The sequence below is a fragment of the Protopterus annectens genome, chromosome 5.part1 (assembly GCF_019279795.1).
Source record: "Protopterus annectens isolate FY-2018-M chromosome 5.part1, PAN1.0, whole genome shotgun sequence".
NCBI lineage: Eukaryota > Metazoa > Chordata > Ceratodontiformes > Protopteridae > Protopterus > Protopterus annectens.
The window spans coordinates 416834905-416852615 of record NC_056736.1 but is presented as its reverse complement, the minus strand read 5'-3'; positions in this window follow the sequence as shown (position 1 = coordinate 416852615).

Genomic DNA, 17711 nt, shown 5'->3' with positions numbered 1-17711 from the left:
TATGAAATGGCATATACAACTGAAATAGTACACACATAAACATTTCTGTGTATGCATACCTGTGTGTAGTGCCATATCCTTTGACTTGACTGTTTGTATATGTTTCAGGCAATAATTATTTTGTATGAAAGAATCAAACACTGGCCATTTTAAAAGGTGGCAATTGTAGGAATACTGGCTGTTTGATATGCTGTGCACCCTCTACATATATATATATATCTTCTCATACATATCTATACGTAGTAATATATGTATATGTGTATATATATATATATATATATATATATACATATATGTGTGTGTGTGTGTGTGTGTGTGTGTGTGTGTGTGTGTGTGTGTGTGTGTGTGTGTGTGTGTGTGTGTGTGTGTGTATATGTATCATTGGAATGTTTACTGCTTCCACATTGCACATTCCCTATGGTAAACAGACTGTTCTGCATGATATGTTATTGATATCATCCTGACTTTGTAGAGCTGAGATGAATTACTGTTAACTTGTTGTGGCTACATTGTGTAGGGTCCTGGGTATGAGACTTGCAAGTGTTGGTTATTGTTTTGCAAGACAGATCTGTTCAGCTGTGGAGAAGGGGATGATATCAATAATTATAAGAGGTACTTATTTTGGGCGCCCTCACCCCCATTAACAGTGCTTTGGTCATATATTTATTTGTTGTGTTCTTTTATATATCTATATCTACCTATATTAATATATATATATATATATATATATATATATATATATATATATAGATAGATAGATAGATAGATATATTGATATATACTTATAGACATATATATATGTAGATATATATAGATGTATACATACAGACATCTACATATATAAATACATTTCCCCTACTGTTGAATTATTGTGTTGGATAATATGACTGAGAAAACATGAGGTTTATTTACATCTGAAATGGCTTCATGGCAAATCATTTTGGCTATAGTGTGTAGGGTCCTGGGTTTGAGACTTGCAAGGGCTGCTTATTTTGGTGCTGGGCGGAACAGGGGCTGATGGCGTTAGAATGATTAAGGCACTTTAAAGCAGTTGTAAGTGGGTTTGCGTGGGTTTGGGCTGGAAGGGATGCCTGCCCCTCTAGCTGTGACAGCCTGCCCTCCACCTGGCGCAGGCGGTTATCCAGCTCCGTCTGAAGGACACTGTGCACCATGCCACAGACCTCGTCCCTAGTCACAAATTCCTCACTGCACCCACTTGCAGGGGGGGTGAGCCCCATCCCCTGCAGCGGTTCTACCTGAGGGTGGTGTAGGACCAGCAGATGAGGGAGGTCTGGGTTGGGTCCCAGACATGCTGGGACCCAGTACCTCGGCCAGGTGGGGTGGGAGAGGTGGATCTGCTGTGATCTGCTTTCCCATATGTGCTATGGTGTGGAAATTAACAATGAATATTGGTTAGTCCTGCACAACACACTACAGCATTAGTCAAAATAGCATGCATGGTTATTTCCACTTACCGAAAACAGTGCTATAGCAAACAGTACTTATGCATATAAGGAATGGCATTCAGGGTTGCAACAGCATGCCAGTTACTGGTATGTCAGGCAGACAATAAGATGATTATTCAACAGGGAATATTAATATGCACACAGTTTAAACAATGATAAACCAAATGGAGCAATGGTTCCAACAGTACAGGTTTGTTTAGGAACATACCCATGTTGGTTTCAGTGTGATGGTTGAATCATTTGAGTGGTGGGGGAAGGGAACACATTCAATTGACAACTGCTGTCAAGCATATTTGTCAGTACACTACTATTCACGACTCTACATTCTGACTACACTTACACTCTGCCTGGGCCACTGGGCCATGGGGCTGCTACAGCACACCAACAACTATAGATATCAACAGAGCAATTGTACCCTTATTTTAGTTATACACATCAGACCTATTTCTATACCAATTTCTTTATCTGTGGGCCTGTGCAATTGAACTGTGTGCACATTAAATTGCTGTTTCTACACATATTTCAGATTCACATATTAGTTGCATGCCCTGGAGTGTGCATTGTGCCTTTCACATACATCTACTGTGATATTCTCTGTGTGCAGGTTTTTTGGCAACTGGCAAAACTATCCATGACAGTGTGACACTTGAAGGGCTTGTCTGGGCCAGACTGCAGATTGCGGATGTCTAGTTTGCATCTATTTATAGGACTGGGGCTGATCAACACAGCAATTGTACACCTTTCATAGTTATACACATCATACTAGTATTTCTATTCAGATTTCTTTACCTGTGTGCCCTATATGGAAATGTATGTGTTGCAGTACATTATCTTTTTATTCAGATTGTATTTACAACTGTAAAACCAGACTGAGATGTTAGCGGCAGTCCCTGGATTCGAACCATGCTGTGTGTGCAAAATTGAACAACAGGCCTAGTCCTTATCAGACTAAGCTACTGGGTCAGTGTTGTGTGTTGTTTGTGACATTTCTATCTAGTACATATTTTTGTGCACAGTACTTTTATTATGACATGTTGCATTATTTGTTTCCCATTTTCAGTACAAATTATGCATATACAACAGACATTGGTGTCACTGTTTGTGAAACGTGCACATTTGCTAGATTGCACATTTGACTGTTTTACAACTACATACTGCAATTTAGATTCCTGAGTACACAGTGTAGGTTTTAAGTCTGCACCTGTTAGCCTTATACATTGCTCAGTACATTCACAGCTACATATGGCTGAATTTGAAAGGTTAACACAGGACAATGCTGGCAGACAAACAAGTAAAACACATTCTGATGGGAATATGTACTGTTTCTTTTTTCCAGTTATTTGATATGTTCATTCTAAAGTATGCAGACAAGCAGTGCTAAATCAGTTCACCTCAGTTAATGCATTCTGCATGACATACACATTTCTATTTATCAGATACAAGTGAGATGACACACACCAGTGTTTGGGATCACCTTTATTAGTTTTGACATACATATCTGTGTATGACTCAGAACTCCATAATTACTATTCCTTCATGATCTGCACAGGTGAATGCTTTTCATTTCTAACTGTTCCAGTAGCCATGACATGACACTTTCTTGGCAGGTTCACTCAGACACAGTCATACATATTCAAATATTCCTCTCCTGCATATTGTACCTTGTTTTCTACTGATATATGTATTACACAGTAGCTGGAAATACTCCATTGTAAGACTGGCAGCCTGACACAGGCATTTATTCCTGACTTTTACAGCACAATTGTATATACAGATAGTACTACCATTACTATAATTTTGATTTCTTACTGCTAATAGTAGGGGGTATTCTGTACTCACCATACTGCCGACACAGCTGGGCCAGTCACTGGGCATGAGCCTCCATATTCTGTGACCTCTCCACAGCAGCTGTATGGGGAGACATCACACATTAATCACACCTGCACAGTCACAATTTGAACTTTTTCCATACTTAGAGATTAATAAGACTGCATACTTACAAACAGGTGGGACATCCTGCACTCAAGCTTCTTGGATCCACTGGTCCAAGAGTGCACCCCTCCTCTGCTTCAGGTCATTATGGTGATGGCGTAACTGCTCACCAGTCCGGGGTATGCCAGTGGCACTGGTGTGATCATGTGCAAGCTGCTCGCAGGCCTCCGCTTTGTACTGTGAGCCCTGGTACTGGCACTGTAGCAGCCTGACATCATGGTTTTTAACTAGGAGCCCAACCACGATCCTGGAGTCCTGGATGCTCCAGCGTTTCACTTGGAAGCACACACCTTCACCAACTCCAGACCTTTTTGTCCTGCTGTGTGCAATCCCAAATGGTTATGGCTGTATTCCTGCCTCTGCAATTTAAATAGGGCAGTTTTCCCACACTTTTTCTTGACTGGCCAGTTTTAATATGCTGCACTATGCTTAGCTCTGCACAAATCTGCATAGCAATGCTTACACCAGCTAAGCAGAGCTGAAAGCAGGTAAGCAATGCTTACACTTGCAAAGCATTGCTTAAATCTATTTTTTCATTCAATTTATAAATTATTTTTTACATTTATAATTTATATATTCCCACCCTACTGTGCTATACGTGAGCTATATGATTGACATCTATCATTCAAATTCCTTAAAAGTTTATTAAATAATTTGTCACAGGGGGGATTCGAGCAAAGCATGTTCTACATGCTATACCATGGCAGTACCACTATGCTACAGCAGATTTATGACGTTTTCTGTCACAGTAGCACTTGTCTATCATTTTCAGGATTTCAGCCAGGCAAAGCATAACAGTATGCTGTGCAAACAAGCTGCGCAGTGCTTAAACTTTAGATTTATTTTGTGAAAAAAATATTACTTTTTTTTACTTTGTATTCCTTTCATCTTTCCCTACTGCTTCTAAGCATGTAGGGCAAGAGTGCATACCACTGGGGGTGTGCACTTGAAGGCTGCTGCCTTCTAGGTATTTGTGTTTTTTATTTTTGTTTTTCAGTGTCCGTAGACACTGAAATGTTAGCTGTTTACATTTTAGTGTCTACGACATTCATTTACTATATAATATTAGAGCCAGGCTCTAATATTATATAGTTTGACATTCATCTTTTTCAGAAAGTGTCATATGGCACTTTTAGAGTGAAGGGGGCATGTTTCAGTTGCAGGCACTGCTGATACACACCCCCTGTGCTCACTCCTGGTTCATGTCTGTTTAGTTTAGATAGCAGCGTGCCTTCATGCATATGCAAGGCTTGCTGCTATCCTAAATGGACACGAACCACTCCGTGCAAGAATAGCCTTATTCTTGCATGGAGCTTCATGAATCCAGGGGTATATATAGTAATAATGGAGTTTATATATTATTGTGCATTAATTTCCAAAGTTACTATTTCATCCCCAAGAACATCAAGTTCCTCAATACTTCTGTTGCCATTTAACAAAGGTGTAAAATAACCACTTTCACCTTTATGACTACCTTCTTCTGCTAGTTCATCAGTCAGATGAACAGGGTAATCTCTTTTCAAGAACATACTTTTAAGATTTTCACATTCCTCCCCTAAAGTTATAGTAAACTGTGACCATATATGTTGCCCTGACCAACTGACCCTTTATGTCTGCTCTTTTTTGAAAATAAAGATGAGCACTAGAAAAATGAAGAAAGGTGTTTGAATATATCGGTTTCCTGTAGATGCTCACTATATATCTGTTGTTCAGTAGATCCTTCCTTATTAATACATCCAAGCAGGAAATATTACTTTCATCAACACTATGTGTGAAAAACAGGAATTCTGTGGCACTGATGACATATTCAAGAAACTCACTTATTTCTTCTTTTCCACCCTTCTATAAAATAAATATATCATCTAAGTAACATAGATATAAACTGATCAAGTCCTTAAACTGACATTCCTGAATATACAATAATTCCCACTGTAACATAACTATATTGGCAAAAAAAGCAAGCCCATAAATGCACATAGATGGGAGCCATTTTCAAAATATGTTGTTCATATTATATAATCAAGAAAGCTGCACGTAAGGAAATGCTTGCTACAATTCACATGCAAAATTAAAGAAATGCCTCTAGATAGAATTTTTTGCTACTTCAAGAACTGCCAAATGCAAATGCCACAACTCTACATTGGAAATGAATAGCAAAAGTTAGTTTGGTAGAACTGGTTTACAAAGCATAACAACATTGTATTCATAACATCTGAAAGCTTACTTGCAGATTGCAGTTTATTTTATAAATCACTACAGATAACCTTTGCTGGTCTAGAACTTAGGTGTTAATGAATATCACAGAAGTTTATACTCTACAATATGTTAAGGGCATCTATATGATTTAAGCATAATATAATCCACTTCTTAAATGTCTTACTATTCATTAATGCTTACTTCATCTCTTATTACCTAAAGCATACTCAGCAAGGCACAGGAAATGTATCCTAAATGGCTAGGTATCATATTTGTACAAGGGTGAGATCCAGTAATCTGCAATGTTTCTGTTACTGCCTTCTCTGCATCTAGCTAATATGGATACCTGGTTCCTTAGTGAGACATAGGAACTATAACCTAAAGAATTATACAAGATATTCAATCCTACAGGCTGGGATCTAAGTCTAGGCATTGGTATAAATACTGTATACTCCCTGAAGCAATTACAATTTGAGAAAACTTAGTTCAAGAGCATAATTCCCTTGGAAATCTGATTTTGCAACCCTAGGCATCTTTTAGAGTTGGGAAACTGTAGGAAACCAGATCAGCAATTGTCATCTTTGTTCTTAGCAATAGAATTGTTTTCTAACAGTCTTAGGGAAGAAAGAGTGAGAGAGATAAGCTGTTACACAAGAGATTGCTTAGCTGTACAAGTCAGATGCCATGTAGCTACCCAGAAATTATTTTTTTCATACTTTATCCTGCTAGTGCAAGAGAAGCTGCTTTTCTCAAAAAGTAATTTCTGGTTAACCTCTCTATATAGTTGTATTATATTATAATTAAACTCCATGAATTGCTAATTAACTTAGGATAACTTATGACATATGATCCTCCAAGATATGGGTAGTCATTGCTAATTAAGATATTGAGTTTAGGCAAGATCCTGTATTTTGGGTTTTTCTAGTATTATATTGGGTAGGCTTATAAAGACCTTCAGGTCAGTAGTCAAGTAACCATCTATGAACTATGAACCTATAAGTCAGTCTTGGATAAACTCCTTGCATAGTGTTAATCCCTCAACACTTAATCCTTGATGTAGAGTAGTCTGGACTGTATGTCTTAATGAGCTGCCTGTTGTAGTCAAGGCTTCATGATTTCTGTCCTTCTCCCTCCATTTCTCTATTGCATGACTATAAGCAAATCATGTAACTAGAAATTGCTCCTGGGTTTCCTTAAGTGGGTTTACTTAATTGACAAGTAGATTCAAAAAGAGATGCAATTTTCTGAGCACTATGAAGCCATGACTAGTTTTATTGACTAACTGTAAAACTCTAATGACTAGCCTTATTATCTTACCAGATCCAAGGTAAATGCAAGTCTGATGTGGGACTGGTGCAAGAACTCTCTTAGATCACTAGACAAATTCCTACTTAAAGTAAATAAATCTCATAACTCTGATGGTGACTCCTTATACTGCCACATGATTGTAAAGTCTGGAAGTTACTCCCTCAACAAATCCTATCTGTTGATAATACAAGATACTTTAAACAAGAACTAAAGCAATATTTCATATCACACTGGCTATGCCCATGCTCTGCTCCAGACTAACTTCCCCCCACCTCCCATTTCTATACTACTTTGGCCACAGCTTTCTAAATCTTGTGATGAAGGTCCCTCTTCACACACAACAAAATACTGTACTATGTTACATGTTTATATTGTATCTGTACTTACACTGGCTTCTAATTTTATTGTATGCTATTCACTATGTCTTTTAGGCTATGCACTATGTTTTTACTATCTTATTTTATCATACTTGTATCTCACTGTATACCTACATCCTTTTATGCTATTCTATTACTATGTTGAGTGGAGCTTTTCTTCCTGGGTCTCTACTGAAAAAGGAATGCTTGTCCAGTGGGCATTATTCAGTAAACAAACGTAAGTAAATAAATAAATAAGATCCCAAGGAAAATGCAGATTTTACCAAATCCAAGGTAAATGCAGGTCTGAGACTGGGATGGTGCAAGGTCCCAGTTTTGTAATACATATATACTTTTGCTGGTTTACAACACACACACACACACACACACACACACACACACACACACACACACAGACACGCACACATACACACACACATGCGTGCGTGCAAGCACACATACAGCCACACACACAGCAAGCAGGACCCTCAAAGTAGCATGATCAGCTCAATTCCAGTCCAGTTTCAATAATTCTGTTGTGAGCAGCTGCTCCTCCAGTCAAAACTGTGAGGAGCCAGCAAATCTCCCACTTAACAGTCATCCATGAGTTTACAAATCTTCTGTAAGGTCATTTGCTGAACATCAGCAGAACAACCACTATGAGCATGTTGTTGCTACTCCAGTCTCAATAATTCCACTGTGAGCAGGCAGTAAAAGGCAGCATCAGTGAGTTTACAACTTGCGTAATGTCATCAGTGGAACAAGCCTTCTGTACACTTCTAGGACATTGATGCTGTATGTTTCATTTTTAAAGGGGCAAAATGTAGAGACTGAGTGGATAATTGAGACACTGCAGGATTACGCTGTATATTTTGTTTAGTTTTTAAATGAGCAAAGCAGGATGGCTAGGTAGGTAATCATTATTTAAGGCCAAGCAGGGCTGCCTAGTCAATACCAGGCAGCTTCCAAGGTTGCCTTCTGCTGGATCAGGCACTGTCTGTCATGTAGTGCTCCTGCTTCCTAATGCCATTAAGCCATTCAACAGTCAATTTAAATGCTGCTAGTACAGTGTGCTCGTTGTAAGTGCTACTATATACTCCATTTTTTGATGTTTTGCTGATCTGTAGAGTTAAAAATACTAGTTGATCAAAACCAAAACACCAGAGGTATTTTTTCACTTGTAAGTGGATTTTGATGATGTGAGGTAGTGCCAGCTCTACCAGAGAGGGTAGGGCAGTGCATGTGTAACATATGCCAGCATAGCTAGCTGGAGTTTTGTAAAGAATTATATGTCATTTGCATATAAAACTGATTTCTACAGGTGCTTGTGTTGAAAATGTATTTGTAAAGTTGCTTGTTTTAAAAATTGTACCAACAGTGTGTCCTGCTGGATAGAAAATAAATACACCTGCATATTTTCTGTATTGTAACTGTTGAAATGAATATATTATAACAGAGGACACTGGAAGAGAAGAGGTTCATCTCAGTCTAGCTAACTTTGAAAAATAATCCAAAATTAAATTACCTGGTTTAAGCCATTAAGCCATAAAGATTGTACCTTACAGTTCTGATTGCAGCGAAAGACAAAATGTCTCTGAAAACCAGGACTATGAATCCTACTGCATTGTCCTTAGGGGTGAAGTAATTGCCACCCTAGAAGAATGGAAGCTTGTGAATTGGTTTTGTTGCTTCCAAATGTTATAACACATCTTATCAAAGCTCTAGATGTGTGTATTATGACACACATATGTTAGATTCTGGTTCACTTCCTAGTAAAGGGGGTAGCGTGGAAAGTCAGGTGACCAGATGTATGTGATGTTATTCTGTAATCCAGCATTGAAATTATGTTTTAATACTAGATGAGACAGAAGTCTCAAGGCACTCTGTTTTTGGAAATGACAAGACCACTCACCCACTTCATCTTGCCTTGCCCTAGTAAGTGAACCAGGGGACAATAATTCTGTAGATCAGTCAGGAAAATGTAGTAAGATTAGTTAAGTATTGTTTTTCTGTATCTGTGTGAACCTTTCCATCTGTGTTATTTTTACTATTTCCAGTATCTGAAACTCTGGTGTTTATTGTAAATAGATATTTAGTATTTTCATGTTCTTTATTAGTTATTATGAAATATTTAAACTTTTCATTGTGACTGGACTTTTAGAGAATATTTTAAACTTTGAGAGTAGTTATATTTACTTGGTGATACTGTGGGCACTCCTGAAAGCCTTGCCATTTGGTCAACATTACCATTGGTATTAGCATTAATTTCTCTCAGTCTAATTGGGTACCCTGGTAAGAGCCTTAGAGTAGCTGGCTTTATAGGTGTTCTTCTGGTGGTGTACATACCTTATAGCCTGCACAGAGGTGGTAGAGCTAGTGAACCTGTGCCAGCCTTTCCCAGGTGTGTGTGTGTGTGTGTGTGTGTGTGTGTGTGTGTGTGTGTGTGTGTGTGTGTGTGTGTGTGTGTGTGTGTGTGTGTGTGTGTGTGTGTGTGTGTGCGTGTGTGTGTGTGTGTGTGTGTGTGTGTGTGTGTGTGTGTGTGTGTGTGCGTGTGTGTGTGTGTGTGTGTGTGTGTGTGCGTGTATGTGTGTCAGCTACTTGGAACAGGGACACTGAGAGCACTGATTTCATAGAGAGGGTGACGGAGGACTTGGCTTGGAACACCTGGCTAAGGATTTAACTCTATAGCTGTGTCAGTGGGGAGTCTTATTTGGGGCCTAGAGAGAGAGAGAGACAGAGGGAACACTAGCCCCAGGAGAGGAGTGTGTTCCCTGTCTGCTCTTAAGGAAAATTGTGCTTGGTGCAGAGAGCTGCATCTGGAAATACTGCATGTATTTATTTTTATTCTAAGTGAATGTCCTCATCTGTGTCAGTAGTGAGGATTGAGGCTCCTTGATTACTGACCCATAGCAGGGACCTCACATATTGGTGAGCAGTGATGTGGATATTAATTGAACTTCTGTAGCATGTAGGCAGTTGTCACTGAAGGTGTATGTACGCTCAGCAGCCACAAGTTAAGCATACAGAGTTTCATTTTCACAACAGTTTTATTTAATTTTTGTTAGTTTAGTTTAGTTAGGGAAAGCAGGAAAAGGTGTCAGCAGAGGATTATGGCAAGCTGATAAAGAACCAATTGGCCAAGGTGTGTGAAGCTAAAGGACTGGTGAATGCCAATCTGACTGAAGAGGAAATTAGTTCAGCCTTAATCACAGCTGCAGCATGGACCAGCAACCAAGAAGATAACCAGTCTGGAGATGGGGATTTGCAGCCCTCAGAAACAGGACAATTCATCTTTTTCTCAGAGGACTTAAAAAAATCTGCAGTTAAAGAGACTTGAACTGGAGGCAAAACATAGGGAATTCGAATCAGCAGACAGACTGCAGCATTTGGAGACTGAAGAAAATGAGAAACAGTGCTAACGTGAGAGGGAGATGCAGACTCGTCTTCAGGGTCATGGAGGTAATGGGGAAGGGAATAACCAAACCCCAAGTCATTAAATTTCTTAAACAGTTTACAGAGGGTGATAATTTTTATAGTTTTATTCTTATATACTTGAATGAGTATGTAAAGAGTATAATGTTGACCAAGGGCTCTAGGTACAGTTTCTGACCCCCTTACCCCATGGTAAAGCTCTAACTGATGTTTCTAAATCATCTGATATTGATTGTTTAAAGTATGATAAAGTTAAACAATGTTTATTGGAATGTTTTAAGTTAACACCTGAAGCTTACAGAAAAAGCTTTTTGTGAGCATAGATGCAAGTCAGATGAAAGCGTATATGATTCTATTGCTGAGTTAAGCACTTATTTTCATAGGTAAGTGAGTGGGTGTCAGGTCACCACTTTTTAAAGGTTGGCAGATATTTTGGTGAGGAAAGAAGCCCTTAACACTGTGCCTCAGGGCATGAGAATCTGGTTGGCAGACCAAGAGTGTAACTCTGCAGATGAGGTGGAGGAAAAAGGGGATCTCTATTTAGCAAGCAATTCTTCACTGCACAAGAAGGGGATACCCAGTGCTGCACTTGAATATAGGGGAACCTATGGTGGGCAGCCTAAACCACCCCAACAGAGTCCACCAGTGACAGGGGAAGCCACTAGTTAAGGTATACGGCTAGTATTAAGGGTTAGATGTTTTAAATGTAACCAGTGGGGCCATGTAGCATACAGATGTCTGCGGAAGCAAGGTGGGGAACAATTAGTGGGGGAGCCAGCAAGTGGGAATAACAGTATGTCAGAGGTAAGTTGCCTGGACACAACCGGGTTAGGAGACTATCACCAGACTTTATATCCTATCTTAGTGGATGGAAAACAGGCCACTGCTAGGAGAGACACAACCTCTGACATAACCATTGTGAAGCCTGTAGTGGTTAAAGAGGAGCAGTACTTGCTTGGGCAGTCCACTCCAGTCAGAGCATTAGGAGGGAGTCCATTCCAAATACCTTTGGCCAGGGTTCACCTCGACTGGGATTATGGAAAAAGAAGCAAGCAAGTAGGTGTGTTTTAAGATATGCTTGCAGATGTCCTGATAGGGAATGATGTTCATAAAGCAGTACCTTGTGTGTATGCAGTCAAGCTTGGAGACAAGCATGTGGGTCTGGTAGCCTGGGGGGAGACCCAGACAACCCCCACACCTAAAGCAAGGGCTGGTGAGGTGGCTATTTCAGGGAGGGAGCTACCCTGTAGCAGTGAGCCTGAAGTTGAACCATAGCTTCTGGTAGGTACTGATGTTCCCTTGGACAGAGTGACTACAATGGCAGAGGTGAGTGGTAGTATCCAGGCTGACAGTGAAGCGCCGCTGTCAGAAAATACCAGACTTCCTTAGGAAGGGGAGCTGGGAAGGGTCACAAAGGTAGAATTGAGACAGGCTCAGCTCTCAGGCCCAAACTACAAGCTTGGGGTTGGTAGTTAGGGAGGCACCTAATTCTCAAAGAGAAAGTAGGTCTGTTTACTTGAACAAAGGGTTGCTGTATAGACAGTGAACCCCTGAGTGAGGGCTAGAGGGTGAGGTAATACATCAGTTGGTAGTGCCCAGATCCTACTGGCTTGTACTTCTAGCCATAGCCCAAGGCAATCCTTTTGCAGGTCATATGGGTATAAAGCATACCAAGAGAAGTATTATGCAGAACTAGTCTGGGATTGCAAGGGATGTAACAGGATACTGCAGGATCTCTGAGCAGTGCCAATAAATAGGCAAGGCAAGAGACAAAGTCAAAGTTCCTTTGATGCCTTTGCCTGTGATTGAGGAGCCATTTCAGAGGGTAGCTATGGATATTGTGGGGCCTCTGAGTACCCCAAGTTCCACAGGGAAGAAGTATATACTGGTGGTAGTAGATTATGGTTCTCGATACCCTGAGGCAATGGCTCTGTTCTCCACTGAGGCAGAATAGGTGATAAATGTTTTGTTAGAGATTTTCAGCGGGGTAGATTTCCTAAAAGAAATACTGACTGACAAAGATGCTAATTTCATGTCAGACCTGCCCGCTTGTCTGTAGGAGCACTGTGAGGTGAAGCACCTGAAGACTACCACCTGCCACTCCTCTTGTGGCAAGGTTAAACCCTACACTAAAGACCATGCTACAGCCATTTGCAGACCAATTTAAGAGACAGTGGGACAAATATGTTGCCCATCTGCTGTTTGCATACAGACAGGTACCCCACGAATCCACAGGTTTTTCACCCCTAGAGTTGTATAAGCATGAGTGAGGGGGGCCTTTAGATTTGTTCCATGATAAGTGGGAGGGTGAATGTGAATCCCACGTGGAGTCTGCTGTGGCATATGTCCTTCACCTGAGGACATAGGCTTAGGGAGCTCATGGGCTTGGCCCAGGAGAACTTGGAAGAAGCCCAACAGCAGAAAAAGGTCTGGTATGACACGAGTGGTTCATCCTGAAAGTATGCTGTGGGACAGCAGGTTATGGTTTCATTCCTGTCAGACACTATAAGCTGCAGGCAGCTTTGGTAGGACCCTTCAAAGTGGTAAGTAAAGTTGGTGATGTAAAATTCATGGTGGATCTGCTAGGCAGGAGACAGTAGCACAAACTGTACCATGTTAGCATGATGAAGCCTTACCATGATAGGGAGGTCCTTGTGCTAAGTATTTGCATTAGGTGGCAGAAGGAGTCAGATGGGGATCTGGTGACTGATCTCCTCAGTGAGGCTCAGACTGACACCTCAATGGAATGGGTTACAAATGTCCCAGCAGCTATCCCCTACCCAGGTTTGAGAAATCTGAGCAGAGTTTGGAGACATGTTCAAGGGGAAACCTGGTACCAGGAGTGGGTTCAACAATGCAAATGTGGATGGGATCTGAAGACAGAGTATGGGTAAATGTGTTCCCAGACAGGCTCATTCCTCTCATGCAAGGTTTCTCCAGTATCATTTGGGAAACTACCCTGTGTCTTCAAAAAGGGAAGAGATGTGTGAGGTAGTGCCAGCTGTGCCAGAGAGAGTAGGGCAGTGCATGTGTAACATATGCCAGCATAGCTAGCTGGAGTTCTGTAAAGAATTATATATAATTTGTAGCTCAAACTGATATGTACAGGTGGTTGTGTTGAAAATGAATTTGTAAAGTTGCTTGTGTTAAAAATGCACCAATAGTGAGTCCTGCTGGACAGAAAAGAAATATACCTATATTTCAGACTGTTTTGTAACTGTTTAAATGAATATATTGTAACAGATGATACTGGAAAAGAAGAGATTAATCTCAGTCCAGCTAACTTTGAAAAATAGTCTGAAATTAAATTACCTGGTTTAGGCCATAAAGATTGTCTTACATTTCTGATTGCAGCCAGAGATAAAATGTATGAGAAAACCAGGACTAGGAATCCTACTGTATTGCCCTTAAGGGTGAACTAATTGCTACCTTGGAAGGGTGGACATTTTTGAAATGGTTTTATAGATTCCAGATGCTATAATACATCTTAGCAAAGGTCTATGTCTTTGAATTATGACACAAATGTGCTAGATTCTGGTTGAGTTTCTGGTAAAGGGAGTAGTGCGGGAACCAGAAGTCAGGTAACCAGATGTATGTGATGTCATTCTGTAATCCAGCACTAAAATGATGTTTTAATACTAGATGAAACAGAAGTCTCACGGTACTCTGTTTTTGGAACTGACAAGACAACTCACCCACTTCATCTTGCCTTGCTCTAGTAAGTGAACTCGGGGACAGTAATTCTGTAGATTGGTCAGAAAAATATAGTGAGTTTAGTTAAGTATTTTTTTTTTTTGTATCTGTGTGAACCTTTCTATCAGTGTTGTTTTTATATTTCCTTGTGATTGAAACTCTGATGTTTATTGTAAATAGACATTTCATATCTTCATGTTCTTTTTATTATTCATTATTAAATATATTTAAACGTGTCATTGTGGCTGGACTTTTAGAAAATATTTTAACCTTTGAGAGTACTTATATTTATTTGGTGACACTGTGACCACTCCTGAAAGCCTTACTTTTTGGTCAACATTACCATTGGTATTAGTATTAATTTCACTCAGAATAATTGGGTACCCTGGTAAGAGCCTTAGAGTAGATGGCTTTGTGGGTGTTCTCCTGACATTGTATCTACCTTATAGCTGGGCAGCGGTGGTAGAGCTTTTGAACCTGTGCCAGCCTTTCCCAGGTGTGTGTGTGTGTGCGGGGGGGGGTGTAAAAATGAAATCTCATGCCATTTGTATGGCAGCTACTTGGAATAGGGACACTGAGAGCACTGATTACACAGAGAGGGTGTTGGAGGACTTGGCTTGTAACCCCTAGCTAAGGAATTAACTCTATAGCTGTGACAGTGGGGATTCTTATTTGGAGCCTGAAGAGAAAGAGGGGAAGCTCATCCCCAGGATGGGAAATACATTTCCTGTGTGTTCTTAGGGGAAAGTGTGCTTGGTACAGAGAGCTGCATCTGGAAATACTGTGTATATCTGTCTTTGTTCCAAGTGAATGTCCCTCACCAGTGTCAATGGTGAGGATTGAGGATCCTTGATTACTGGCCCAGTGCAGGCATGTCACATGGATCTTACTGCCACAAACCTCAACATAGAACATTTGCTTATACACAATCACATGCAGTAACTTTTAAACAGAAAAAAGTTGTTGTTTCTGATATTTTATATTTTACTACTATAAGTAGAGTTTGATTAAAAGTTCACATCAGGAAATTCTTACATTTTCTCCTAAAATTCAGTTAAGTGGCCTGCTACCGTGCTATCCAGGTTTTTATTACATAATACTTATATCCTTCCAAGTGTTTACATCTCAGCTTTTCCTGGATAAACAAAACTTTTTAGTTGCCATGATATAAAGCAAGACAACAAAATACACTTTACTTATAAATGAAAGCAGACTATTGTATACTCGCATTGTCTAGATCCATGACCAAAAGTTGAGCGAATTTTCAGGTTCATAAATGTGCTTACTGCCAAGAATGGCAATCCATAACAGTTTACTTTAATTTTGTCACTAAATGGTCTTCTCACTAGCCACTGCAGTATAGTGTATGATAATTTCTGACAGTGTGTGGAAAGGGGAGCTATACCACGCTTTCTGCTTTACATCCACAGATTAAACAAGATCTCACCCAAAGTTGAGCAGCCTTAGAATGATTTCTAATAGTCTTCCCAGAAGACTATTTATTTTTAAGGTCACAGTTACTGCAAATTACTTAAAGGGATCCAAGTCTAAATGCTATTCAGAATCTAGTTTGTTTCTCTCTACTCAAGTTAGGATTGCAATTCTATGTACATGCTAGTAATTTTAATTCTGCAGTGGTTTTGTCAAAAACGTGTCTCATATGTTACATAACCTATCATCTCATTTGTCATTTATCCTGCATTACACAAATGGTAATGCTGTGTGAACTTTCTATTTGTGAGTCAACATTTTAAACATATTTTTGCAGGGCACTTTGCCTGTTGTGATATCTTATTGTTTTCTTTTTGTGTGTAATCCTCTTCTGCTCTGTGTTTGAGTCAGAATTTCCAATTAACTGTCACATCTCAGTAAATTTCTGTTTAAATAAATATCTGCATGTTGTTCATCCTTTTTCTGGGGTTCCAGATTGCACTTTAATGAATCTCTTTCACATAAACAACAGATGAAGTCTGTTTGCCTCGTCTTTACTTAACTGTATAGTCTTAGAGAAGTAATGGGTTGCCATCTAGCAGTGGCAGTTGGTTCTTCTCTCTGTCTCTGTCTCTGTCTCTCTCTCTCTCTCTCTCTTTTTTGTGTAATATCTCTATGGTACCAGTTCTACTCTGTTCAATATTCCCATCCCACAAGTAACCCACCACCCTCTTCATTTCCTCCATCACCATCCCACTGACTAAACCAACCCAACTAACAGTCTCCCACCTAACAACCCACTTTCAACATATAAACAGCATCTAACTCTTACCCTGAAACTTTTCTCTTTTTTTCTGAAAATTGATATTCTCTGTCAATTTACATGTTGCTCTGGCAGGCGTACATATATGAGACTCAACACAATGACAGTAGTGCTATCCAAGGGTATCTGCCCTGAACATTTCATAAGAATATCTAGAAGCAGTGGATCGAGGCTGGATATTCATAATGGCAGTGTACAAGTAAACAATGCACCCTGTTCAAATTTGGCAGAGTTGGGCTGCTGAACTACAGAAGTGATTCAGAGGGGTTTATATGACTTCACTGATTTTTTGGAAACTCAGAATTCATATGGTTGAGACCATATGATCGAGTTTGCATAAACTTGAAATAAAAGAATAAAAGAAATCTACATTTTAGCAGGGGGGACACACCCCTTGCAAATTATATATACCAACTCCAGCGTTATACTACAATGTGTAAAAGAGTAAATTCCCCAATCTCCTCTGTGCCATCATCTACATAAAACTGCTTCAAAAAGAATTTACCCCTTTCCTCACTGTACTGCAGTGTTGGAGTTTATATATATATATATATATATATATATATAGAGAGAGAGAGAGAGAGAGAGAGAGAGAGATCTGCCTCTCTCTTTCTCTCTCTCTCTCTCTCTCTCTCTATATATATATATATATATATATATATATATATATATATATATATAATTTGCAAAGGGTTTGTGGGGTACAGGATCTTGCTCCCCACCCCGCAAAAATTTAGATTTTTTTCCTTGAGTTTTCAGAAACTCAACCATATGGTCTTGACTAGGTGAATTTTGAGTTTTGGAAAATTCAATGAAGTAATGGAAGCCTGATTCAGGGATGTGCATAATTAGCTGACTTTGCATGCCATTAAACCCTCTTGTGAACATCTCTGTATCACCTGTTACTCTTTTTAAACAACTATTGATAGATGTTCAATAGACTAAACTGTAAGAGTCTGCTCACTTAGAAAAACTGCCTTTAGTACTGAAATAAATGGTGCTGGCCCTACTAAT